Here is a 26,193-nt window from a genome sequence, read left to right on the forward strand (position 1 = left end):
ATTGCAATCTTTTAACGATTAGGCTAATTGTGCAGCTTTAGTAAGTGTGGTTCTTGACTTACTGCACTGACTTACCAAATCACCTACAGAAACCTACTCAAACGTACTAAAAGAATGAAAAAGGAATCAGAACCAGAATCATTTAATTGCTTTAGATTCCCATTCCTACTCTCTACTGTTTGCCTGACACCCAAAATCCATGGTGAATAAGGAAGCAAAGACGGACAACATGGTTGGGGGCTTTGTCTACATGAATCAATGTTACTTCATAGACCCACTGCAAATTAGCATGAATGATATGCACACAACCGCATGAATTTCACACAGCGTCTGTGCAGAAGGTAGGAGCATCCTCGATCTTAATACCTCATTCTTAAATTAAGCTTGGCAAAATAGTATGCGCACAAAGATTAGCAAAGCAGTATGGTTTCGCGCAAAGATTAAAAGAGCCTTTTTCGTTAAAGCTGCTCTGGATGACAGCTGTGAGGGTGGACAGATGGTGAGCTGGCCTGTAGGGGAGAAGCCAGCGAGACTGTGTCAGGACAGGGTTACTTGGTCATCAGTGAGAAACCATGAGACCAAAAAGCTTATAGCTGCAGCGCAGCACCCAGCGGCCATGATTAGCATTTAATGACGCTTGCATACTGAGAACGCTACTCTCGGAGACAAATATGGTTACATACAAAAGAGCCCTAAAAAGTCTTGAGACTGCTAAATACGGTTACAACTACCGTTTGGTAAGAAATAAAAACATTTTGTTTTAAGTCAAAGAAAGTTTGAATAAATCTAGGACTATTTTGATTCATATTGAATCACATTTGTCTGAACTTTTTCTTGTCTGTTCCATGGTGGTGGAATGACCTGCCCAACTCAACCAGAGCTGCTGAGTCCGTGGCCATTTTCAAGAAATGGCTAAAGATGCATCTTTTTCGGCAACACTTGATCCATTAATAAGAACACTTTCTTCTATTCTATATCTATTATCTTTATAAAAATAAAAGTACACGTACTGCGTTAGATTAAACTGGGAAGGGTCATAGCACTTGCATTTTGTTGTCCTATTGTTAGTAAACTGCTTCTATTGTTCTCATTTGTAAGTCGTTTTGGATAAAAGCGTCAGCTAAATGAATAAATGTAAATATTGCTAAGAAAAATTCAGATAAATATTGCACACAAAAAAAAATACTTACTGCTAATATATCAGGGCTTGAATTTCGGTGCGGGATTGCGCATCATTTTAATCATTCCCGCAGGTCTTGCGTTTATAATGCGGGAAATTCCCGCAAACATTCATTCAATCTAGCATGTAGGCCTATGAGTAAATTTAACCTAACAGATTATAAGATCAAATCAGTCATTTTAAAACATTCTGCGAGACGCAATTTCACAAACATTGTGAGTGATTCTGCCAATGCCGCGTCTTCTCTGTCTCTCAAAATAGGTTGCACAAAGCAAGCCAATCGCGCTGCAGCTGCAGGCGGTGATTCTAGACTCACGCGTTTCAGAGTCGGGACATATGATGGAAATGTCACTTGCACAATCGGGCCATTGCATCGTCACTATTGTTTATAATTTGTGCGTCTTTTTAAGTCTTACCTATTTAAACATTCGAGCGATTTTAAACCGCATAACAAACAGCTCGTGAGTAACAAAACTGAGTTCTTTTTCGCGAATTGTAGCGCTTTAACGGTCAAAAGACCACAACATTGTCTAAATTCCAGTCTTGGGGAGTATCCTCTCAAACACAATCGGTTTTGTCTTAAAAAAATAATACAAAAAGAAAATGCATGTGACACTATAAGAAAAACAGTATGGGCCGTTCACGTTACGTCTTTTGCGCGCTCATCCTTTACTGAAACGTCTTTGTCTTCATGGAGAACATGGCTCATGATTGCTTAGCAACAGGAAGCCCTTTTTAAAAGAGGAGAAAGTGGCGCGGACTGCGCTTTACACGCAACATGTGAACGGCCCCTTAATGGATCCGTGCACTAGCTCTTAAAGTGAGAGTAGCCTAAAATGTGTCTGACATTATTGTATATAAAACAACAAAAGATAGCATTAATTGTAAGGAATCAGGATTAATAGCCTATGTATTCAAATTATACAGGACTAAAAGACTATTCCGTGTTATTTTTTCCGTTTCTAGCATTTCTGAATACTAGTGTTCGACCTACAATTTTCTCTTTATTTCATGTATTTATTTGTGCTACTTTTTTCAATTTAATTCAAAGATTGAAATCAAGCTTCCTTTTGTTGTGTAAACTAAAAAAAATGACCCCATTGTAAAAGCACAAATACAATGAGTGAGCAAACATTTAGCTAAACTTTTTTTTTTTTAAATTGTCTAAAAAAACTCCCCCCTCAAATTAAAAAATCCCCCCATAAGAATGACCTAAAGGGGGATTTCCCCCCTATTTTCCAAAACGAAATTCAGGCCCTGTATATGATGAGTATTGTTATTCAACAAGTGCAAGAGGAGGGGGGTTAAGTATGTCTAGGATGTTTAAAAAATATAGGCTATATACACTTATATAAAAGGTTCCGAGTTAAAATTCTTGAGATTTGATCGTATATGTGCACTTTACGACTGTATAAATGTGGTTAGCAGGAGTTTGAAGCTCTTGCTCTCTTCATTCGCTTGAGGCTACAATTTTGCTAACAGAGTTGGTGAACTGCAGGTCGATTTAATGCTGCTAGATTCTCTCTGAAAACAGACAATGATTACACTATTACACAACACTCCACTTCTAATCAGCAAATTTAAACTACAAATTAAATTTCAGGGTATTTTCTGAACTGTTTAATAGATATACTCCCCGACAGCTTACCAGCAAACCAACTACAATAAGACAAAAGGAAAGGACTAAAGAAAATTCCTTACAAAAACATACTACAACAGGACCATAATAATCAGAGATTACTTTAATTTACACTACTGACTGATTACCATATTCAGGCCATCCTTAAAAATATTTTGGTTTGCAGTAACAGTAAAAAAAAAAAAAAAAAAAAAAGGAAAATTTTGGTGATGGTGATTACGTAGGTATGAATTTAAACAATTTTGCATGTTGTGACGTCACTGACTGGGTCTTCAAACCGTGCATCCACCGCTAGGTGTGAATGCTACCTACAAATCAGAGACCGGTTATGTTTTAGGGCTGTCACTTTTGTGAAAAAATTCTGTTCGATTTTTGAGACATAAGTATTCATTGAATCGATTGTAAAATCCATTTTCCAAGTCTAAAGACGTTTCCATTTTTGCCAAATATAGGCAAATCCACAGACAACTAACAGGCATTAGGACGAACATAAAAAGGGCGTTTGAGACGCGCACAAGTCAGCAATATTTCTGATGATTTATTGGCGTGAAGTTTCGTGCACAATGACAAACAGGAGTGCAACATTCAGGGATTGAAATGAACACCCTCCAACCCGCCAAATAAGGGTAAAAATGAACTTTGGCGGGTAACGCTGTCAAATCACGAGCCAATTTGGCGTGTTTCTATGTTTGCTCACTTTGCTGGGGAAGTTAGTCTAAGCAAAATCTGCGCGGCTTTAGCGCAAATACGCAACTCGTGAGTCCTCATGATATATTAAATACAGCGTATTGCACAGAATCTGCGCATTTCCGGCTTACTTGAACACGCACGTCACTAAGCAACAAATAACGACGCGCTTGTTCACTTGCATTGAAGTAATAGCTCATATTAAAATGAGCATTTGGTTAACAGACAAGACATTGTTATTTTCCAACATCCTACATGTTCTGTGTTTTGTATTTATCTGTCCACCTAAAACACATTTTTGGTAAAAAAAAAAAAAGGCCGGTGGTGGTGACTCACTTTGAAATTTCAATTTAGAAGAAACCACTTTGATTTTTTGGGTCAAATTGTAGCACGTCCTCAATAGTTTGACTTTCCTCCACCAACATTTTAGTGGTTTCCTTAAGGTCAGTCGATACGATCACCGTTAGACAGGGGAGAAGGGAAGGGAAAAGATCTGGGCACAGTTTTCCAGAACTTCGTGCCAAGTTAAAGCGGTTTCGAGATGTTTTAATGCATTTTTTAGATGTATTATGGTGCCCGAACTCGTATAACTTTGAACGGTGACCGCGAACATTTTATAAACTGCAGCCGCAGCCATCACCACGCGCGAACAGTGAATGAAACGAAGCGAATGTACAAGCCATAGTGTGACATCCGTAAACAAATGGTGTAAACATAATCATAGAAGATGATGACGCCACAGGTTTTTATTTAAAAGAAGGAGCGTAGCCTACGTTTGTATGTAGACATAAGCAATTTATATTCACAATACTTAATAAAATATAATTATTATTTTATTGAATTTGTATTAGTTGTTTTAAAAGTTGAAAAAAATATAAAAAAAATATTGGTCTGTCTTAACGCAAGTTTACAACCGGCAAGTCGGTCAGACTAAAAGGAGAAAAAAAAACAAGCAAACAAGAAAATTAAGGATGGCCTCATGCACATTTTAATTTGCATCCCTGTTGAAAAAACAGCTAAAATCCGACTAAGCTGGTTGGCTGGTCTCCCAGGCTTGTCAGCTGGTTTAAGAAAGGTTTTTTCCACTTTTTTAAAGCTGATCTTAAACCAGCCAAGACAAGCTAAACAGCGTTAGAGGTTGTTTTTTTTCTGCAACAGGGCGAATAGGGCAAAAGGAATAAATAAATAAAACACAGCAAATGTGCAATGGTAATCCTATAGGGCTGGGTATTGACACAAATTTCACAATTCGATTCGATTTCGATTCACAAGCTTGCAATTCGATTCGATTTCGATTACGATTCGATTCGATTCAATATTGATTATTTTGTATATCAGGTACAATACATGGCAAATGTTCTCAAGGAAAACAAATCTCTTAACCAATGCTGTAAACTATGGGAGTCAGTTGTATCATTAAAATTGTTTCATTAGCCTAATAGCCTAATATTAAAGGTAAAGATTTACTGATTTGTATACAAACAATTACACTTTTATTTATTTTTCTAATAATAAAGTTATATGAAATATAAATATTTAAATGGTGGCTGTCATAAAAACTTGCCAGATTTATTCAAACATGCATTAAATATTGAAAAACAAAATAATTATAAAATAACATAAAATGCATATGTAATATGGTGCATATATTTAGCTAAATGCTCCTCTCTAGTGTTCATTTTTCTAGCTGACTAACGAGTTCATGGTCACTGGATATGGTTTTTCTGAGGTAAATGTGACGTTACATGACATTGTTTACAAGCTGTTTCACTGACGTCTTTCCTCGGTTGAAACAATGATTGAGCGATTCCATGTGACAACAAGGATTTCGATAAGTTATACTCTATCTTTTAACACACTTTCAGATGCTCATTCATGTTTATTTCACGCTGTAACTGGTAATATTAAGGCGGAAGAGAAGATTATGTGTGCTCGGCGCTGCTGCTTCTCTTGAGCTGCGCCAGAGCGATCTCACTCCACAGCGCCAAAACGGTATTTATGTTTTTGAATTTCGTAAGAAAATGGACGTAATTTGAAATCTGAGACTTTGTTTCATATCAATAGTAACAAAGCACAAAGATTATTGCGTTTATTGGATGGGATGCACGCTACAATGTTCCATTCATTCATCAACTGAAAACAGGATGACTAATCGATTCTGGGGATTTAAGAATCGATATCGGTTCGTAAAAATGAGAATCGATTAAAATCGAGAAATCGATATTTTTTACCCAGCCCTATAATCCTAGATATTTTGGTGGCACTATGAGGTAAATAAACAATGCAAGTCAATACAGGCTTCTGCTTTATCTAACATAAACTGAATTAGATTACAATGAGTTCAATCTATACCAGTCTATAAGAGAGTAATGCATCTTAGACCCAGTCTACGACTTCAGTCTCTGGTGATACAATCGATTACAAGTGGTCAGACCTACACAGTGTCCAAAATGTTTTGTGATCCAAACCGTACACTAATGGACCCTGAATGATGCAGACAAGAAAACAGCACAGGATAGCCCACTCATCGGTCAATCAACTATTGCAGTAAAACAATGATTTTTAAATGTCCATTTACATGTAGCTTCAAAAGAAAATCAGCCTCCAATTGGAAAACTATGAAAAAGACCATACATGTAAATGCACAAGATTTCAATAAGACTCACCAGTTTGCCTTATATCACCATACATCATGTGAAGCACACACATCTGAAGTTTAGGTTATATAGAAATTGAACAACAAGTACTGTCAAACTATCAAAAACCAGAGACCCCATTTGTGAGAAAATTTGATCACAAATGGTCACAGAAGACACATTTGGGACATATACTACCACCAGGGTCTTCATTTAATCAGGAATGGCAACTTGCATTGTGTCCCAACCAGACGCGATACGATAAGATTCCAGCGACAAGCAATTTGTCTGTCCACACCAGACGTGACAAAATCAATCAAAAACCACAGCCAATCAGAACAAATAAAGCACATAAACATTACCTGAGATTATCATTGCCATACTTTGTTTTGTTATTTCAGCAACGACACTGCAGAAAAATAGAAACAGTTTGTATAGTGCATTTTTGACATGCATATTTATTAGCAAATTTTAAAAGATTTACTTTGGACATAATTTGATAGTTAGACATTTATAGACAAATAAGGCAGTGTGGAGCATAAAACTAGCATGAAATGAAAATTCAACCTATTTTCTAAACATTATTAAATTGTTTGTGTAATAAGTTTCAGCCATATTTTTTGAAATTTTTTAATTTAATCAAAATGTCATAACTCAATCTTCCACTAAAAATGACAGACTTCTCTTTGGTGACGTATGCTGGACTTCTCCAATCATTTAGTTGGCTTAAACCCCACCCCTTTTTTAAACTGACTGCAAGATAGTATTCAGTTCTGCCTCCATCCAATCAACACCTGATAGAACCAAGTCCCCACCTCACTAAACGGTTTCATTTGGATGTAATTCACAATCACAATCACAATGCAAAAAAAGATGCAAAAAAAAAGATGTGCCGCTACTTCCGTTACATCGTGACTTTAAAGGTGATGATACACAGTCAGGGCCACTTTTCTTAAGCAATGTTGCCGAGTGATGTTGCTTGGGCATGGACACTTTTCCATTGAGTAGAGGACTGGGTATCGATTCAGATGTTCCAACTCGATTAGATTTCTATTCGATTTCGAATTCTGATTTGGTACATTAAAACAGAAGCCAACTCTATATTTCAAATGCATTCAATGAATAGACATTTTCGCATGCCTTGATCAAACAGGATCAGGTTATTTTATGTTTAAGATAAAACAAACATAAAATCTTACAGCATTAGCTGTAACATGGAGGCTGTAAGCCTATTAACAGTGTAGGAAAACTAATACTGGCTTTTGGGTGATAGATAAAAAAGTATGGAAAAAAAATAGATTCATGGCCTTTGAGAATCGATTTTGAATCGACCACATCAAAAAAAAACACAAAAAAAACGATTATTCGTTTATTGTATTCGATTTATCCTTTCTCGTCTTAACCTGTTTGCCCATTGACTGCAACATTGCTCAAAAAGTAGCCCTGTGTATTATCACCATAAGGGACAGATTCAAATGAGTATATAATGCTTCATATTTTCAAAGGTAAATACCTCTCCGTGAAAAGCAAAAACAGAGTCTGAACATTTACAAATGCAAATCCTATTTTTCCAGGAGAAACCAGCTCTTTTTTTGACAAGCAACCTGCTTGTTTGCTTCCAATTTATGCAAAACAAGCATTTGGTTTTTTGGTCAAAAACATTCAACTACAGGTTAAACTGGGACTAAACTTAAAAAAAAAAAAACATGGGTTTAGAAGTTTGTCAGTGACAAATTACACAATTCAGTGAGGTAACCCAGGCAACAAGACAACCAATAAAGTAAAGTATGACCCGCACCGGTTTAAAGGCAGGATTTCCGCTGTGGCCAGTGGGGTTTATAAAATCCTCCTGCACATTTATCAAAATCACCTTTAATTATGAATTGCAAAGGAAATGCAAACCACAAACTAACATACACAGACCTGAAAGAGGGGATAGTACTAAATCAAAGAGCAAGCAAGCAAACGGGCAAGACATCGAAAATAATTCACACAAACCCCATTAACAGACAAACAAGCACTATACATTTTTCTCACCATAAAGATCTTAGACATATAGAGAGACCAACCAGCTCAAAACAAATGAAAGACCATCTGCACAAAGACTGTAGCGATGATTACAGGTTGCATTCTGTGTCTATGTGTCCACAGAGAAAATTCCCAGAGTCCCAACTCACTTGCACACAAACTTTAATATGGTTCCTTACCTGCAAAAGAACACAAACAACACTAGGTTTAACACTGCCAAACAACATTGATTTATACAATGGTCTGTCTGAATACATGATTCTGATTGGCTGGAAGATGTGCAATAAAATAATTTAATGCACAGGTAAGTTCACTTTTATTACTGTTATATTAATGCGCTGTTTTCATTGAAGCACACACAGAGAGCGGAGATCGCAACTTTTAGTAATAAAATAGCTTTGCTATTAAAATGCAAATAAAAATATTTGCATATTTTTCAGCAACAAGGTGGTTACATTGCTATTTTGAAGTGATTAAACTCACAGCTTCATTGTTAATAGAGAGAGAGACATTGAACAGACGCATACAAATCTCTCTCTCTCGATCAATAATTAGGCTACTAATTCAAATAAATTATATAATTCATTCATTCAAAGAAATGTAATCTTAAGCACTACTTTATCTCGGTGTCTGATTCAAAGTGGGCAGAATGCTAGATCTAACAAGCCGCAACTGACAAAAAAAATTTACTAAATATAATCGATTTACTTTGAATTTTCCATTCAATTAATAACAATAAAAAAAGCAAGCGCTTTAACAGTTTTTCATATAATGTTAACTTTCTTTAAAGCCGTCTAAATTTATTAGACAGAACTGTTAAAACAAACTAACTGATAAACAGGTACAGTAAACTAATGAAGAAAGGGCAATCTCTTTGCATTAACTGAAAATTTGAGTTTCAATGAACTCAATTTTAAAGCAACCAGGTTACTTTAAGTTAAACCAACAATATCTTTTTATACTGTACGTTGCAAAATTAAATGTCCAGATTCCACAACTACGCCCAATGGCCTTAATTAAAAAAATACTAAATGTCGGCCGAAAAATATGCTTTGGCAGATTTCATGGTTTCAAAACCAACATGAAAATAATTAGTTTATTAGCGTGTCGCCAACACAATTCCAAATTGTAAATGCCTGCAGTTATCTTTGATCAAAAGACAGTAGGTTGCTAGCATCAGTCACCTCTGGGCATACCACAACTACAGCCAAGCCTGTGATACAAAATACTAAGAACATCTGCCAAATATGAGAATGGAACAGATATTGAAAAAGCAAGACAGTAAAATTGCATCAGAAGAAACAATCAAATCATTGTTTCCCATTACCTCTCACAAACTCACTTTCACTTAATTGACAAATGTAGCAAGTAAATTCCACTCATGCTTTGTAACACCTAGGCTATACTGTGAAAATAAACATCGTCAAAAGCAAATGTCTTATTAGACTTAGATTACATGAACATGAGTGATGCTTGCCTATGCAAAACTTGACGCCACAATGGTCAGGTGTGTATTTTTTTTAGCATGTTGCTACGTGGTTCCTTCCTAAAACAGTGTCCAGTCTCTATAATATTCTGGTTCCTAAATATGGTTCGAGTCGTTCATTCAATGTTGACAATTTTTACGCATTTTATCCACCAGGAGAAAATCTGAATGCTTAAATGAACAGTCAACTCAAATGAAAATGTTCATTATTTACTCACTGGTGTCATTTTAAAACCATGCGACAATACGGGAAAAATTAACTACATGCCTGTAATTTTCTTCCACGCAATTGCAGTTAATGGGGACTAGAGTTTTTAAGCTTCATAAAGAATGCAAATGCACCAAATACACAAATCTCTTGAAGCCATTAAACAACAACAACAACAAAAACAACATTATTCTTTGAGTGAATATTTTGCATGAATTGGCTGAGCTGGATCACAAAATCAGGCTGAGCAATTCACAAAAAAGACTACTCCAGTTCTCAAATTAAACTCAATGACTAGAATGGAAATTTAAAGTGAATAACGACTTACATTTTGTCTTGTTCCACATACAAAAATTTCATAAGAATGTGGAACATAGCATGACTACTTTTTGTCTCTATAGTTGTAACAACATGGAACAAAACAGTCAGAACAAGCTCAAATTTCTCCAGAAGACAGAAAGTTTGGAATCTTTGGGTGTACCATTGCTTTTAAGCAATAGCAAACCTATCCTCAAGACGCACAATTTAATGTATCAGTCATGTCCGTAAAACAATTTCAAATCTCAAGCATGGAGAACAGTAATGCAGCAAACTCAACGATTAATACAACCAATCCCATTCAAATCAATCTACTGGGCTGTCTCACTCCTCAAATAGATTTCCAGGGTCTCCCATTTTATAATAGGAGGATCTTGTAAAAGCACAATTGATTTTAAGTACAATAATATTGTGATTCATTCTTAGCAGAATCAGAAAGGTCTTATATTTAAGCCTAGCCTACATTTCAGATCTGTGCAAAACAAGATGGTTTGTGCATTGCACAACAATTATCTTACCTTGAACGCCCCTCAGGTTTCAGAGTCTCCTGTTCTCCCTCATCTGAAGAGCGTGCAAATAATTTCCACTGTAAATGGTGTGAATTTGTGTCCGGCTCTTCACTCGTAGATTAAACCAGTGAACTCAGGAGATCACAGACACTATCCGAACACCTGTGGAGAAAAAAGAAGCCAGAGTCAGACAACAAACCTACACATAACCACAGAAGATCTGAAGATAGTGGTAGATGTCTGTTGGTGAAAGAGGTTGTTGTGCGATTTACTTATTTGAACATTTATTCTTAGGTTTCAGGTAGAACTGGTTGCACTTAGATTATGTATAGCTCATAAAAGCGAGGATGAAATTTCATGGAAAGTGCAGGAATGAAGTTAAAACCGGGAAGCTATTTTTGTAAGCGAGATTCCAAATAATGCCAATGCAGTTCTGTATTACTCAGCAGCAAGAAACCAAGATTCAATAAAGAAAAACCAAGTAGTTCTCAAATATCACAGTATGCAATATTTCAGAAAAAAAAAACTAAATAAGTTTAGAGTTGGGCTTCACTTGCTGCACAGTGACCTGGGACAAATACCAGGTATTATTGCTGAATGCTGTGATGAGACGAAGCCAAAACGAATAGAACGCTTGCCAGAATAAACCCCAAGAAACACAAGAACTTCCTCCATTTCCAATCATTCTAACGAACTTCACCACATGCTAATTCTTGACAAAACCAAACCTACGGCAGCAATTACATGACTCACTCTGTGGATAGGTACAACAAGGATTCCATTATCTAAACACACACACAGACTAGTTCAAGACAGGGTAAGATTTCCCTGAGGTTTACTATGGGTTAGTCTACACAACTGTTAAAGTCAAGGCTCAGATCAGAGGTAACAAGCATTGCATTAGTACACTGTAAACGTTCTTTTGAGTGTGGTATAGTATTTCAAGAAAAATACTTATAAAACAATCTATATAATAAAAAAAACTATCTAAATTGTGGTCTTATGCCAAGTATCAGCAAGTCCACAACAATATATAGGAAGACCAGACTTTAATGTTCATACATAATGCACTAAAAGTCACTTTCGTTCAAACCAGGGTAACCAGAGGTTGCAATACCAATAAATAAAGAATTTAAGGTTGTGTATTCATGCTTGGCAAACCACACCCAGCAAACATGGGCTTTCCTTTTCAATAATATCACAAATATGCAGAGTGTGAGTTTTCCTCAACTGTGGAAACATCATCAAGCACAAAACCAAAACTTCCTGAGGTCATATACACTTTGACAATCTTCTCAATAAGATGTAGTCCCAAAACACCTTGGTTGTTTGTGTTTGCCAATTTGTGATACACCCTGTTGAGTGCAGGCCTGGGCAGAGTTAACCTCTCTCGAGTAACCCAACACAGATACCTGCACACAGAGGAAGCTAATAGACAACAAAACACCGTTTATATCTGCAGTCGAGTGGTGTATCACGTTCAGCCGGATATACGGTTTCAAAACGAGGGGTTTAGCAACATTGTAAGAAAAGTAAATGGGGTTTGATATAACAATGGAGAGCTGTAAAAACACGCAGCGGCGGCCTCACGAACTTCCTTGTAACCTGGTGGATTCTCTGAATAGGACAAAAAAACCCGAGGAACGTTGGAGAAGCAAAGGAGTTTGCAAGGGGAACACAAGTGATGTTAACGAATTAAAATGGTGCATACGGAAATACATGTTTTAAAATTAAATGTTGAGATTTGTTGCGATTAAAAGTAGGTATGAGAGTGGGACAAACCGCGGGGTGGGAAAACAAGCTTCCTTTAGCATCTCCAGCCATAATGGTATTTGCAAGAAAGTTATAAGCATCTTACTATGAATGCATATTGATAAAGGGAAATAAATACAACACAATCACGGTAAATGAATAGCACTTAGTCCATTTAAATGTGATGTTTTAAATCCTATAATCTTAAAATAAGGCATTCTTTAGGGTTTCCCCAAGTATATTTCTATGGGAGCCAGGCCAATCGAGCATGGAAGAAAAGTAGGAACGAAAGCAAAACAAATCTTACCCATATTGAGCACGGTAACAGCAAATATTCCACACAAAGCACTTTTCCCATTGCATTTGCAAGTGATAAAAAAAATCAGGGCTCCGCGAATTCCATTCCCACCGAAAAAAAGTGAAGTTATTCCACAAGCGAGCGCGTTCCCCTCATTATAATCCTAGAGGTATCCCGTTTTCCAAAGAAAAAATTCAAGAGCACGGATGCCCGAGCCTTCTCGGTAACAAAGGGCTCCGACCATCCAAGGTAAACCCCAAAGAATCGGTGAACGGAAAAAAAAATCTCAGCTCCAGACTACAAATGGCCAAACGGCTGATCCAAGACGTCCCAAACTTGTGCAGCCCTTTTTCTCTCTCAAAGAAGTTGTTCCTGTTTCGCCAAAGCTTGGGGGAGGGGAGCTGTTTTATCAAGCTCCTGTCCAAAGAGAGCGAGAGAGAGCTTAAAATCCTGCTGGCTCTTGTATGCTAGAGATTCGAGATCCACTAGAATAAACGCTTTAAATCAAGTCTGCCGTGTGTTTGTAGAGCGAGCGATATTTGTTAAAAATAGCAGTGGTTTAAATAATAACCGCAGCTGGTTGCACTAAACACAAAGATATGATATGAGAATCAACGTCAGTCCTTATAGACAATACATCGGACCACTTGTAGGGCTTTGCTTTCCTTGTTAGTCGACATTAAGTGTTTTAGAAGGAAAAGGATACTCTATTTCCTTTATCCTTTGGACTGCTCTCCTTTTACAGTGGTTGGGAAAAGCCGCTATATTTTAATGGTGAAAAGTGTGCGGTTGGAAAAACACAGAGGGGTGTCCGATTCCGCGCGACGAGGGTTCACGAGCGATTTACTCTCCCCAAAACGTGCTAGTCACAGACCTTCCTTGTGAAACACAAGTGATTAAAATAGCTCACGGCACTAACACGGCTTCCCCCATCAGAAATCAGCGAGTGCCGCTGATGTGCTCGCCTCCCCCCGCTATGATCCGGCCGGATGGTTTAGTCCATATTGTAATAAGTAGCAATTCTAGGTCAGGTTGACTTGCTATTGAATATAGACTGACGGCGGACATCAATTCGAGCGACTGTGCTCCGCATCAACCGCTATGATTTGTGGTTCAGATATAGGTAGGTAATGGTCAAACAAAGCAAGGAAGAGCTCACTAGGACACGGTGAATCGTGGTGTACTGCTGTTTTGATGAGAGTGAGACATGAGAGAAGGTGTCAAAACATGACATTATAGTCACATTTCCAGCCATATAATTGATGTATGATGGTAGATATGGGACGAATCTAATAAAAATAATATATATCGTATATATATATATGTCGTATATATATATATATATATATATATATATATATATATATATATATATATGTATATAAACCAACTCGACTCGTATATGAGTTGAGTAAAGTGTTCTATAATCACTCAGTTTTAGATTCTTTTCAGGATTTACATTTCACGCCAAACACACATTAGAGAGAGAAACCCTGCTCTTGAGTGATCATTGCGCATCAAAAACCACCAGCACTTCAGATGACATCACACAACTTCCATTTCCATGTGTTTACTGTAATATAATAACAAAACGTATTCTGTCTGGACAGTATCCTCACATCTTAATATGCATACTTCCCTACTAAATGCGTGTGATGAGAACATTCATAACAATATAGGCAAACAATTCCTGGATGAAGTGCAAAGTAGGCCTACAGCATAAATGAAATCCATACCGCTTGAATAAGTACACTACCAAATACTTTACAACTCAATTATTGTATTGTTTTCCTTTTTATATTTTTTTATTTTGGGGTATGACATGTTCTTGACAGGTTTTAGCAAAACACACATAGAATCAAATGGTAATGTAGTATAACGATATTGGCATTATTCAACAGAAAAAAATATATATTTTGTCCATTTTCAGGGCACATAGTTCATGTGAAACACATTCACACTAAAATATACCATAGGGCCAACAATCTTTCCCAAAATCTTTTGTTGATTCTCTGTTTAAATGTCATTTGGGTAGACACAATCCTTATATCACCCCGTTCCTCTGAGACACTCCTACTCTTATAGTGGCAAAACAAGAGAGCAGTAGTCAGAATACAAAAGGATTTCATAAGTATAAGATGAGCACAATAGCAGAAATATATTTACTTATTTAAACAACAAGAAATTGCAATTTATTCAAGCCTGAAATAGAGAGCGAGAAGGGACATTCTCTTTAATTTCTCTAAATTTTGACGACAACAAAACATCTAGTGTGAGTGAGTGAGAGCTCAGAGTTGACAGAATCTGTTGTTCACACTACAGAATATTAAATGCTGAGGAAGAGGTGAGACTCATGGGATTAAATGCATTTGCTGGCAATCTAATCCTGAACCGTCACTACCACCAACAAACCAAAGCGATTACACGGCCCCGTTTGGGGGGGGCTGGCTAAAAACAACAGCACCAGATTCTCCTTCCATTCTGGAGTGTACTCAATTCCCCGTGATGTTAGCAATTGCTTTCCTCGCTTTTTACCCACTGCTGAGTCCCGAACTGGGTCCCCCCAGGTAACAAAGGAGAGGAAAACCGATGATCTGTTGCCTTTTCCTCCAGCAGTGATACGTACAAACAGTGCTTCCCTGCTGATCGAAAGGAAATGTATTAACTCTCTTCCAGGAGAGAAAAAACATGAAAGTGTCTTAGTAGAGTATGAAGCTTTTACCTTGCTGCTCTATGAAGGAGAGAACAGGGACAGATGACACTGTTTACATACTTTAATGTGCTCGACTGAGCTTTCCTGTTTTGGTATCATTGATTTACTATATACTATATCTGTTGAACACAAAAGAAGATATTTTGAAGAGTGTTGGTAACCAGACAGCTGATGGTAGCCATTGACTTCCATAGTATTTTTTTTCCATACTATGGAAGTCAATTGGGTTCATCAACCGGTTCTTCAAATTCTTCAAAACATCTTCTTTTGAGTTCAACAGAAGAACAAAACTCATACAGGTTTGAGACAAGATAAGGATGAGTAAATTATGACCCAATTTTTATTTTGGGTGAACTATTTCTTTAACGGTTTAATTAAATGGTTCAGAAAGTTATAGTGCCCCTTGTGGCAGTGACATGTCAAATCAAGCATGTCTCGCTAGAAGCATTCATGTTCATGTACCTGTTTTGGACCTACTGTTGATTTGACACCAGATTTGTTAGATTCTCTAATAATGAAGACGATGTGGATGAAGATGTGTTGGAAACATAAGCCCTCAAAGCCATATGTCACAGGTGTGTTTAACCATCAAGTGTCACCAGGTGACATCTGGTTGAATGAAAGAGCACAAACATTACCAGGGCACAGATCACTGTCTTGATCCAGCTGTCAAATATTAACTCTGTAAGACCTGGTATATGAAATAATAATAATAAAAAAATCTAATATTTTTAAATGGAACAGTTTATTGAACATTTAGATCAAATTTAAACATATTTTAACATGCTTTTTCTATAAATAAATAAAATGCATAGATAGTCAACTAAACCAAAGTTGCTAAGAGTTCATCTTGAAATATTACTAACAATAATTTACTTTATAAAAATGAGGTAAAAAAAAATTCACAGTAAAAAGACATGTGAACCACAACCTGTTGGTGGACGTTTTTAAATTTATACTAAAAGGCCTTTACTTTCTTTAAAAAAATAAACTATCAATCAGACAGAAGGCATATAAGATTGTGTAAAACAGGCCTTAGAAATTTGTGTATCAGATATGAACAGTAGGCTTTTTATGGTTAAATTTTTTATTCGAGACAGTGATGTGAGAGAAATTGTGGGGGGGGGGGGTTAGAGAAATACAATCCACAAGGCAAAACGAGGCATAAACGATTCATGAAACAGGAATAATGTAAAAGGTAACATACAAAAATGTCAAAAAATTATGACTAGCCCCTATATTTATTTTTTCTACACTATTTTGTTTTCCCTCAGGGTCAAATATCAACTACAACTGCTTCAGTCGCATTAAAACGCACAAATGTGTTCTGAAAAGAACAATTAACATGTCATCAACATGCCACTTAATACCAAACAATTTAATCAAGCACCATAATTTATTCGATAATAGCATATCAAAGCTCTGAATTAAACCGTGAGTTATCAAAATTAATTCCTGTGTAATTGTTGTTAAAAAAATTAAATAATACATTTACTTAACTTGGGCATGTACATTTTTTTTAAACTGTATATTAAGTAGAAAATAAGTGAAATGCTTGAGTGATCATGTGTGCAATGCTTTCATGTTTTTTTTTTTTTTTCAGTGCTGCCAGTGTGAGAGAGCTATGATCTCTCTTCAACTTTTGGCTGTAGTTTGAAGGAAAGATTTTTTGGCCGCAGTCATATCCGCCTCGACAGGACAGAAGATCTTTCGACTGCACAAACGTCACAGCAAAACAAACTTCCTTTGCTGGGGCCGCACTCCTCCTCTTTAATTTATATCTACGATTTTGGCAGCATGCATAGCTTAGTTGCACCATCCATCCTTGCCTTTCCCTCTCTCTCTCTCTCTCTCTCTCTCCATTCCTCTGTTAATTTCCTTCATGCCACTCTACCCTCCTTCTCCCTTCAACCTCCATCTCATTCGTCTCTGTGTTGCACACTCTGTCACTTTAATAGGAAACATTTCTCTCTATCCCTTGTAAGCAGCTTCAGTTTTACACAAAGAGAGTCAAGAGCAACACCAGGTTGCTACATAAACGCCTCGCGTGCTCTGTATACGACGTAAATATCATAAGAGGTTGGAGTCATGGTGCAGTGGTTAGCAACAGGTTGAGTCAGTGCTCAGTTACTGCAGGTTCAAGTCTGACAAGTCGGTTCACTCGGCTGTCATCTTGGCAATGTCTCCAGACAGTTCATTTCTATGTAGAAAATAGACATTCATGATTCGGGAAAGACCAAAATCTTAAAATACACTAGCATCCTAAAATATGTGGTTGGTAAGTTTTAATGTTTTAGATAGACGTCTCACCAAGCTGCATTTATTTAATAAAAATAACTGTAAAACATATGATTTTTTAAATATTATTGATTTTATAAATAATTTAAAATAACTGCTCTCTTTTTTAAATATAATTTATCCATGTGATGGCAAAGCTGATTTGGCGCTTACATTACGTATTATCAATGATAAAAACATTTGTCCTGCTTATAGTTTGTGGAAACTGTGATTAAAAAAAATCCATAATTCTTTGATACATTTATCCAAAATTTTGTTTTTGGATAAAACAAATTGGATTGTTTTATCCACACACACACTTAACATTGACGATACCGGACAATGAACAGAACACAGGAAGGAACTTAAAGCTCCAGTAGGTAACTTTTGTAAACAAATATTTGTTAAAAGTGTCATTATGTCCAGACTGTAGAATATGAGACAGATAATCTGTGGAAAAATCAAGCTCCTCTGGCTCCTCCCTGTGGTCCTACTGCCATTTGCAGAAATACACCGCTCCCGGTCAGAAACAACCAATCAGAGCCAGGAGGAATGTCTTAGCAGTGTCAATCACGCTCGTGTACACGCTGATCACCCCTCTCTTTCACAGCTCGAGCGCGTACCGTCGTTCGTGACTCTCCTGTTCGAACTCGTTCATCCAAATAAACGAATCTTTTTTCGAGTCATTTCGTTCATTCAACGAACGAAATGACTCGAAAAAAAAGTTCATTTTGATGAACGAGTTCGAACAGGATCACGAACGTGCATCACAGAACAGAGCAAGGTGAGCATTTGTGCTTATAAAACTTAAAGTTTTTTATTTATTTTTGAAATGACCGATCGTTTCGCAAGATAAGACCCTTTTTCATCGTCTGGTATCGTTTAAAGCCCTTTGAAGCTGCACTGAAACTGTCATTTGTCCTTGAAACGTTTGTGTCCTATTGAAGTCCATTATATGGAGAAAAAGCCTGGAATGTTTTCATCCAAAACCTTAATTTCTTTTCAACTGAAGAAAGAAAGACATGGACATCTTGGATGACATGGGGGTGAGTAAATTATCAGCAAAAGTTTTTTTTTAAAGTGAACTAATCCTTTTACGTTATCTTACTAGCTATTTATAACTTATAGAAAGAGTGCAACGTTATAAAGTTACATGTATTGCAAAATACATAATGATTTGAGGACCAAGTTTGTAGTCAAAGTATGGGCAGGCCATAGTCATTGTAAAGCATATTGTTAATGTTTCGTCCCTATTAGTGAATGTTCCATAACTGTTTATAATCCGCCGTCATCGGTGGTCCTACTTACTAGCCTGCGCGTTCACGGCAGGCTCCGCTGTGTGGGAGGAGCTGTGGAGGGAGGAGCTGTGGAGGGAGGAGCTGTGGAGGGAGGAGCTGTGGGGGAGGAGCTGTGGAGGGAGGAGCTGTGGAGGGAGGAGCTGTGGGGGAGGAGCTGTGGAGGGAGGAGCTGTGGAGGGAGGAGCTGTGGAGGGAGGAGCTGTGGAGGGAGGAGCTGTGGAGGATGGAGCTGTGGGGGAGGAGCTGTGGAGGGAGGAGCTGTGGAGGGAGGAGCTGTGGAGGATGGAGCTGTGGGGGAGGAGCTGTGGAGGGAGGAGCTGTGGGGGAGGAGCTGTGGAGGGAGGAGCTGTGGAGGGAGGAGCTGTGGAGGATGGAGCTGTGGGGGAGGAGCTGTGGAGGGAGGAGCTGTGGAGGGAGGAGCTGTGGAGGATGGAGCTGTGGGGGAGGAGCTGTGGAGGGAGGAGCTGTGGGGGAGGAGCTGTGGAGGGAGGAGCTGTGGAGGGAGGAGCTGTGGAGGGAGGAGCTGTGGAGGGAGGAGCTGTGGAGGGAGGGCTGTAGCGCAGCAGAGAGCAAGGGGGTTGGACCTGTAAGTTGTGCTTGTTCAAATTTTCAGGCTAAGTCAACATTTTCTCAAAACTCCCACTGCAGCTTTAAATACACAGAGATGCTTAACTAAACGGTAAACATACAGCTGTAATGATTGTTAGTATCCATGGTGACAGATGAGTGGCAGGAAATAAGAACAAGGAACACGAGACAGGAATGACAATAAACTAAAAGTCCTAGAACACAATTGAACATAAAGCTGACAGTAGTGTAGACGCTCATGTGGTCGAATGCGTTCGAACAGCCACAAAGGCCGTCTACTATCCTCCTACTGACCTACTACGTAAACATTATGCTAGCTAGACGGATTTAAACTTTGTCGGCTGAAGACCCCAATTTGGTTTGAAGACAAAAAACATACAAAGCACAATGTTCTCTCACCATTCCTGACTTCTAACACACACTCACAGCGTTCAGCGTCTTCTTGTGGCTGTCAGAGCAGAAATGAAACTGATGCTCTCAGTATGTTTTCTGTTGTCTCCTAGCAAGTTCATATGTTAATTGTGTGAGCTTATTTTGTCCATTAGATCGGAAGATCTGAAAAACACATTAATTTACGTGCCCATATATCTTCCACTTGAAGAAATCAGGACAGAAGTGTTTAAAAGTGACTAAAGAAACGGGTTATAACACCAGGTGTAAACGGGAATGTCTCTCCCTCGTCTACTTGTGATTCGATCGACCAAGACGCATCTTAATGTGTTCACAGGGCCTTAGAGTAAAGTAAAAGCTTCCATTCTTACGCCACAATATTGTGCAGATGCCACCATGATTTTGTTATTTCTTCGCGTTTCCACTTAAACTTTCTCTGTGGAAGATGTTTCCTTATCCCATACATTTTCTTAATTAATACATTAAGTTAAAGTTTTTTTTTCTAATGAGGCAGAATTCCTCCAAAAAGTTCCACATAAACAATACATTAGTTAATGGTATTATAGAAAATATACATGTTAATCATTGACCCTGTACCAAATGATGTACCTCAGCCCATGCAGTCTCATACAAGCCATTTGAACACATTCATAGACAAGATGTCTTGTTTTTAGATATAGTTGTAATTCTGTAGTTCTAGTGATTATCCAAACAGCCATAGCATTCCAACACCCACATATGTCTCTCTTGGGCTTTGCCTGAGCCATGAGATGTTATCTTCAACAGAAATGGATGTGCTTGTCCCCCACTAGAAGGTGAAGACTGGACCACCAAGGCTGTGTTGATGGGGGGTTTACACATGTCATCTGTTCAGACAGGTATCCAGTCATTATGTGGCTGTAGTTTGCACGCAAACCCCAATGCTACATTTCAGATGCAGGTGTCCCTGTCTTCTGCCATCTACCTTTAGAGATACAAATACCTCAACACATGACACTCAAGAGTTTCTATGGACACAAATAAACATCTAAGCACAATAAACATTTACACAAACTGCATCTTTTCGCTTCCCTCTCACGTTAACCATTGTCTCTCATTGTGTGTCTCAGAGGGTGTTTACTGTTATGTAGCTTTAGCGGTTTGTGGTTGTCAGGGTGGCTGAGGAGGCCATTGTGGTGTTTGCTAAACAGACTGAGGTTTTCTTCACTCAACAACACATTTATTTCCACATCTTTTCTCTCAGTCAGCAACATGAGATCAGTTTAAAGAGCTTTAATGTTTTTACTTGTCTCTTGATGTTCACATGGATATAATACTGCTCCTAATCACTTAGATTTGTTAAATGGTAACCACACACTAGAGTGCCTAGTAGTAGTACATATACACCAATGAGCCAAAACAGAATGACCACCTGCCCAATATGTTGTTGGTGCACTGCATGGTGTCAAAACAGCGCCGACCCACTGAGACATGGACTCTACAAGACCTCTGAAGATGTCCTGTGGGATCTGGCACCAAAACGTTAGTAGGAGATCATACCAGTCCTGTAGGTTGCGAAGTGAACCCGAAGAACTTGTTGGTCCAACACATCCCACACATGCTCAACTGTAGAGATCTGGGGAATTTGGAGACCAGGGCAACACCTTGAACTCTTCATGTTCCTCAAAGCATTCCTGAACAATATGTGCAGTGTGGCCGGGTGCGTTATACTGCTGAAACAGGCCACTTTCACCAGGGAACACCGTTATCATGAAGGGGTTTACCTGGTCCAGAACAATGTTTAGGTAGGTGACCCGTGTCAAATTCACATCCACCAACATGACATCATGACTTTGCGTAAACATACACGCCACTTTCAAGTCAATTGGCGTGTTATCTATACGCATTTTGAGCTATCCGCGTGTATGTCCACGCCGAAATCTTTTGCGTGTATGTCTACGCCATCAAACGTCCGAGTGATTCCGCGTGTATGTGTACCCCGTTAAATGTCCGAGCGAAACGAAGCAAAATCTATATCTACATCTGTGGAGCGATCTTTTTTTTCCTAGGATGGTAGGAGAACACTCATAAATGGTATTAACCCCAGTGACGGGTAGGTTTAGGGACGGGGTTGGGGTAGGTCATATATCTATATATACATAATACAGTAATATAACGTTAAGTCAAAGGCGTTGATAAACACGCTGAAAAGCGATTATGCGTGTTGATAGCACGCCAAAAATAGAAATACGAATTGGCGTGTCATACATACGCCATTTCATGAGATCAGTCTGCATCCACATGAATGAGCGGACTCAGAGTTTCCCAACAGAACATTGCCCAGAGAATCACACTCCCTCCACCGGCTTGTATCCTGGTGCCATCACTTGCCCAGGAAAACAGACTGGATAGCGCTTGTTGCCCTCGTGCATCAATGAGTCTAGGGCGCCCAACACCCTGTCACCGGATTGTGGTTTGTCCATCCTCAGACCACTGTTGGTAAATGGTCAGCACTGCTGACCTGAAACAACCCACAGGCCTTGCCGTTTCAGAAACACTCTGACCCAGTCGCCTTGCCATAACAATTTGGCCCTTATCAAAGTCCCTCAGATCTTTATTCCTGTCCATTTCTCCTGCATCCAAACACGTTGATTACGAGAACAGATTGTTTTCTTACCATCTAATCTACCCAGTGCCTAATATCTGGCTTAAGGAGATGATCAACGTGAGTCACCTTTCTATCTATTTATCTATCTATCTATCTGTCTATCTATCTATCTATCTATCTATCTATCTATCTATCTATCTATCTATCTATCTATCTATCTATCTTTGCAAAATCCTCATTCAAAACATTCGATTCAAATTTTGATTAGTTTAAAATATGAAACAATAAATATATGAAGAATAAATTAAATAATAAATTAGGAAAAATGCTTGGACACATTCTGGTTGTAAGTTATTGTTAATTTAATGAAATATACCGGTTCTGCTAAGGACACTTGTGTGAATTTGAAGGTAAATGATTTCATAGTACATAAATTAAAAAATGACAGACAGACAGACAGACAGACAGACAGACAGACAGACAGACAGACAGACAGACAGACAGACAGACAGACAGACAGACAGACAGACAGACAGACAGACAGACAGACAGACAGACAGACAGATAGATAGATAGATAGATAGATAGATAGATAGATAGATAGATAGATAGATAGATAGATAGATAGATAGATAGATAGATAGATAGATAGATAGATAGATAGATAGATGGATGGATGGATGGATGGATGGATGGATGGATGGATGGATTTCATAGGAAATACTGTATGTCAACAGAGGAAAGAAAACAACTCTTTGAACCATTTATGGTCTTTAAAGCATACTGTGAAAAATGTTGACTTTGTGAAACACAAATGTACATCAATACACATTAGAATCAGTATAAGTGCCTCCCTGCAGATCTGGGACCGGCTCTAGAGAGCCCCTCCACCCCATGGGCAGCGTGACTCAGCGATTCCTGGCAAATAGGCCAGTCAGCACGGCTGCCAGTCAGTCACTAGGTCATCAGGCCAGCCAGCCAGCCAACCAGCCAGCAGGATGTCTATATATACTGTGCAGAGAGAGCGTGTTGAGTCTGATAAATAATTGAAGAGCACATTCATTAGCCTAGATTATTTAGCTTAAACGCTAGCTTCAATTCACCACAATCAGAAGTCATTACCTCACAATGAGCAAGAGGAACATTCAAAGTTACGAGCCAACACCTGCCAATCAAACAGGGAGGAATAGATTGTGCCTGATGCCAGTATAGAGGAAGGAAAGAACAGCAGTTTGCACTCAGGGAAACTCCGTTAGAAAAGAAAGCTGTAAGGTTTATGAAGGCATACAGCAAGACTAAAGAAAGATATTCCTCCCAGCCACCCTGAAACAGTTTGCTCTCTGCTGGGCCCCTTGACCCGCTTGGAGGATCGCCAGAACACATACATACAAACACACTGTCCAACCCACAGCACATCCAGAATTTCTAAAAAACATACACGCCAGCTTATTTCAGTACAGAAAGGCATATGCATACACACAAACTCAAAACTTATAGACTGAATATTTATCACTTCATTAAAAAGGGGTCATATTTTAAATAAATAATTATTCATAATGAATTGATCTTTTGACATAGGAAGTAAGGAAAAATAATCCTCCACAAAAATCTTCTTTGCACAGTGTGATATTGCTTTAAAAAACAGTTCAATATGTTAATAATGATCTCAAAATATTGTCAGTTACTACTACGTTTCGTTCGTTAATGAATCAGCATTGTTAAACGAATCGGTTAATGGTTCAATGACTCATTAATAGACGAATGAATCAGTGTTTTGAATGGATCGGTTGAATTAATAAATCACTGACTCACTCAAAAACAGTCAATTGTCGCCACAAATGGGTATAACAAAATCATAACATAACATTTATGCACAGACTGTCTGGAATGCGCAAACATTGAACATTGAAGTCATGGAGCTGCATGTTGGATAGGGTGACCATATTTTGATGACCAAAAACCAGGACACTCGGCCCGGCAAACAGATACTCAAATGATATTCGAAGTTTACTCAAAGATGCCTTATTAATTTCAATACATTTAAAGGAGGCTATGCCTCCTCTTTGTGGATAGAAAATTGTTACATTACAAGACACAAATTCAGATAGGCTTCTCAGAGGTTACTCAACAAATTTTATTGACAGGTTTCAAAATTAATGAATGAAATAATGATAGAAATAATGTCTCTTCTGTATTAGAAAAATAAATATATAAATAATAAAATACCTCCAAATTGAACAAAAATAGCTCTCACAAACTTACACACATGAACTAACAAAATATGTTTATATCTTTAGTTTTCTTCCTCTTTATCCTGTTTTTCTTCCTCATCCTCCTTGTTTGCCCATCTATATTTTGCTTTAGAGATGATCTTTCCCAGCAGTTTTTTGAAAACCAGGACATTTTCATTACTTTATAAAAAACAGCCAGGACGGCCAGGACAGGACGTGAAAACAGGACATGTCCTGGGAAAACAGGACTGTTGGTCACCCTAATGTTGGACTGACCAATCAGAACCAGAACTGACTGAATCTGTTAAATCTTAAAGGTGACATTTTATGCCCCTTTTCACAAGATGTAATATAAATCTATTGGTGTCCCCAGAATGTGTCGGTGAAATTTCATCTCAAAATACCCCCCAGATTATTCATTATTGTTTTCACCTAGTTCACATGCAAAGATTGATCAAATTAACGATTAGCAAAATTAGCGAAAATTTGGTGAGCAAAAAAGGCCCATTTCTATTGCAAATAGAGTAGCTTTGTATTAAGTAGGGTACACACTAAAGTAACTTTCAATACAAGCAGCTTTTTTAAGATGTTCAAAGTGTCAAATCCTTAAAGCCGTTTTGAAAATTAGCTTGGGAAAATATTTTGTGACCGCACCTAAACTCTTAAAGGTACAACAGCCAAAAATCAGTGTATTTAATTGGAAAATGCTCATGTACGATTAAATTTGTTTGTAAGAGTAAATTTGTTAAATTAATGTTTTGGTCCAAACATTAAAATAATTAAAAACAAGCTTCACAAATGCAGATAGTGAATATGACTTTCTCGTTTCCCTTCTCTTTCACCCATCTCTCTCTCTCTCTCTCTCTCTCTCTCTCTCTCTCTCTCTCTCTCTGGTCTCTGTCCTCTGATAAAGAGCGGTTTGAATATCAATGAGGTTTATTCACTCCCGGGTCTGCGGCCAGCTGTTACAGAGTGAGCGCCATTCTGCTGCTATTTTGAGGCAAGATACGTAATTAAAAAATCAATACCTTCAGATGAAACCCTTTCACTATACAAAACCATACTGGCCTTGTTAACACATCCTGGTTCACTTATACCCAAACACAAATACCGCTAAACAACACATGTGGCATCAAGAATAACGTCAATTCATGTCCCTGCCTATTTTAATATATCTGTTTTCTGAGTCCAGATATGTTAAAAGCAATAAAAAGAGAAAAACTAGTTTTTGTAATGGTGCATCTTGTGTGTTTGAGATGGGGAGTAGCACCCCTGCAGATTTCCCTGACGCTTGAGGCTCGGACGCAATCGTCTGTTTTGACAGCGACAAGACGTGAAGATTTCTGTATGCAAATAAGATGTAAACAG

At 38.0% G+C, this 26,193-nt stretch overlaps 1 protein-coding gene across 5 annotated transcripts in view; it reads right to left on the minus strand.

Moving 5' to 3' along the window:
* The window catches only part of bcl9 (BCL9 transcription coactivator), a 115,228-nt gene that overhangs the window by 44,793 nt on the left and 44,242 nt on the right, over window positions 1-26,193 (minus strand). For 3 of the 5 annotated variants that reach the window (XM_077246242.1, XM_077246239.1, XM_077246240.1), the window contains one exon: window positions 10,701-10,853. The gene's annotated coding sequence lies outside the window, so the exon portion shown is untranslated. Of the gene's footprint in view, window positions 1-10,700; window positions 10,854-12,750; window positions 13,683-26,193 lie in introns of those variants that run through there. The other 2 variants (XM_077246241.1, XM_077246238.1) reach the window with 2 other exon arrangements.

Source organism: Siphateles boraxobius, unplaced genomic scaffold (genome assembly GCF_051911475.1).
Source record: "Siphateles boraxobius isolate OS27281-9 unplaced genomic scaffold, OSU_SipBor_1 29, whole genome shotgun sequence".
NCBI classification, from domain to species: domain Eukaryota; kingdom Metazoa; phylum Chordata; class Actinopteri; order Cypriniformes; family Leuciscidae; genus Siphateles; species Siphateles boraxobius.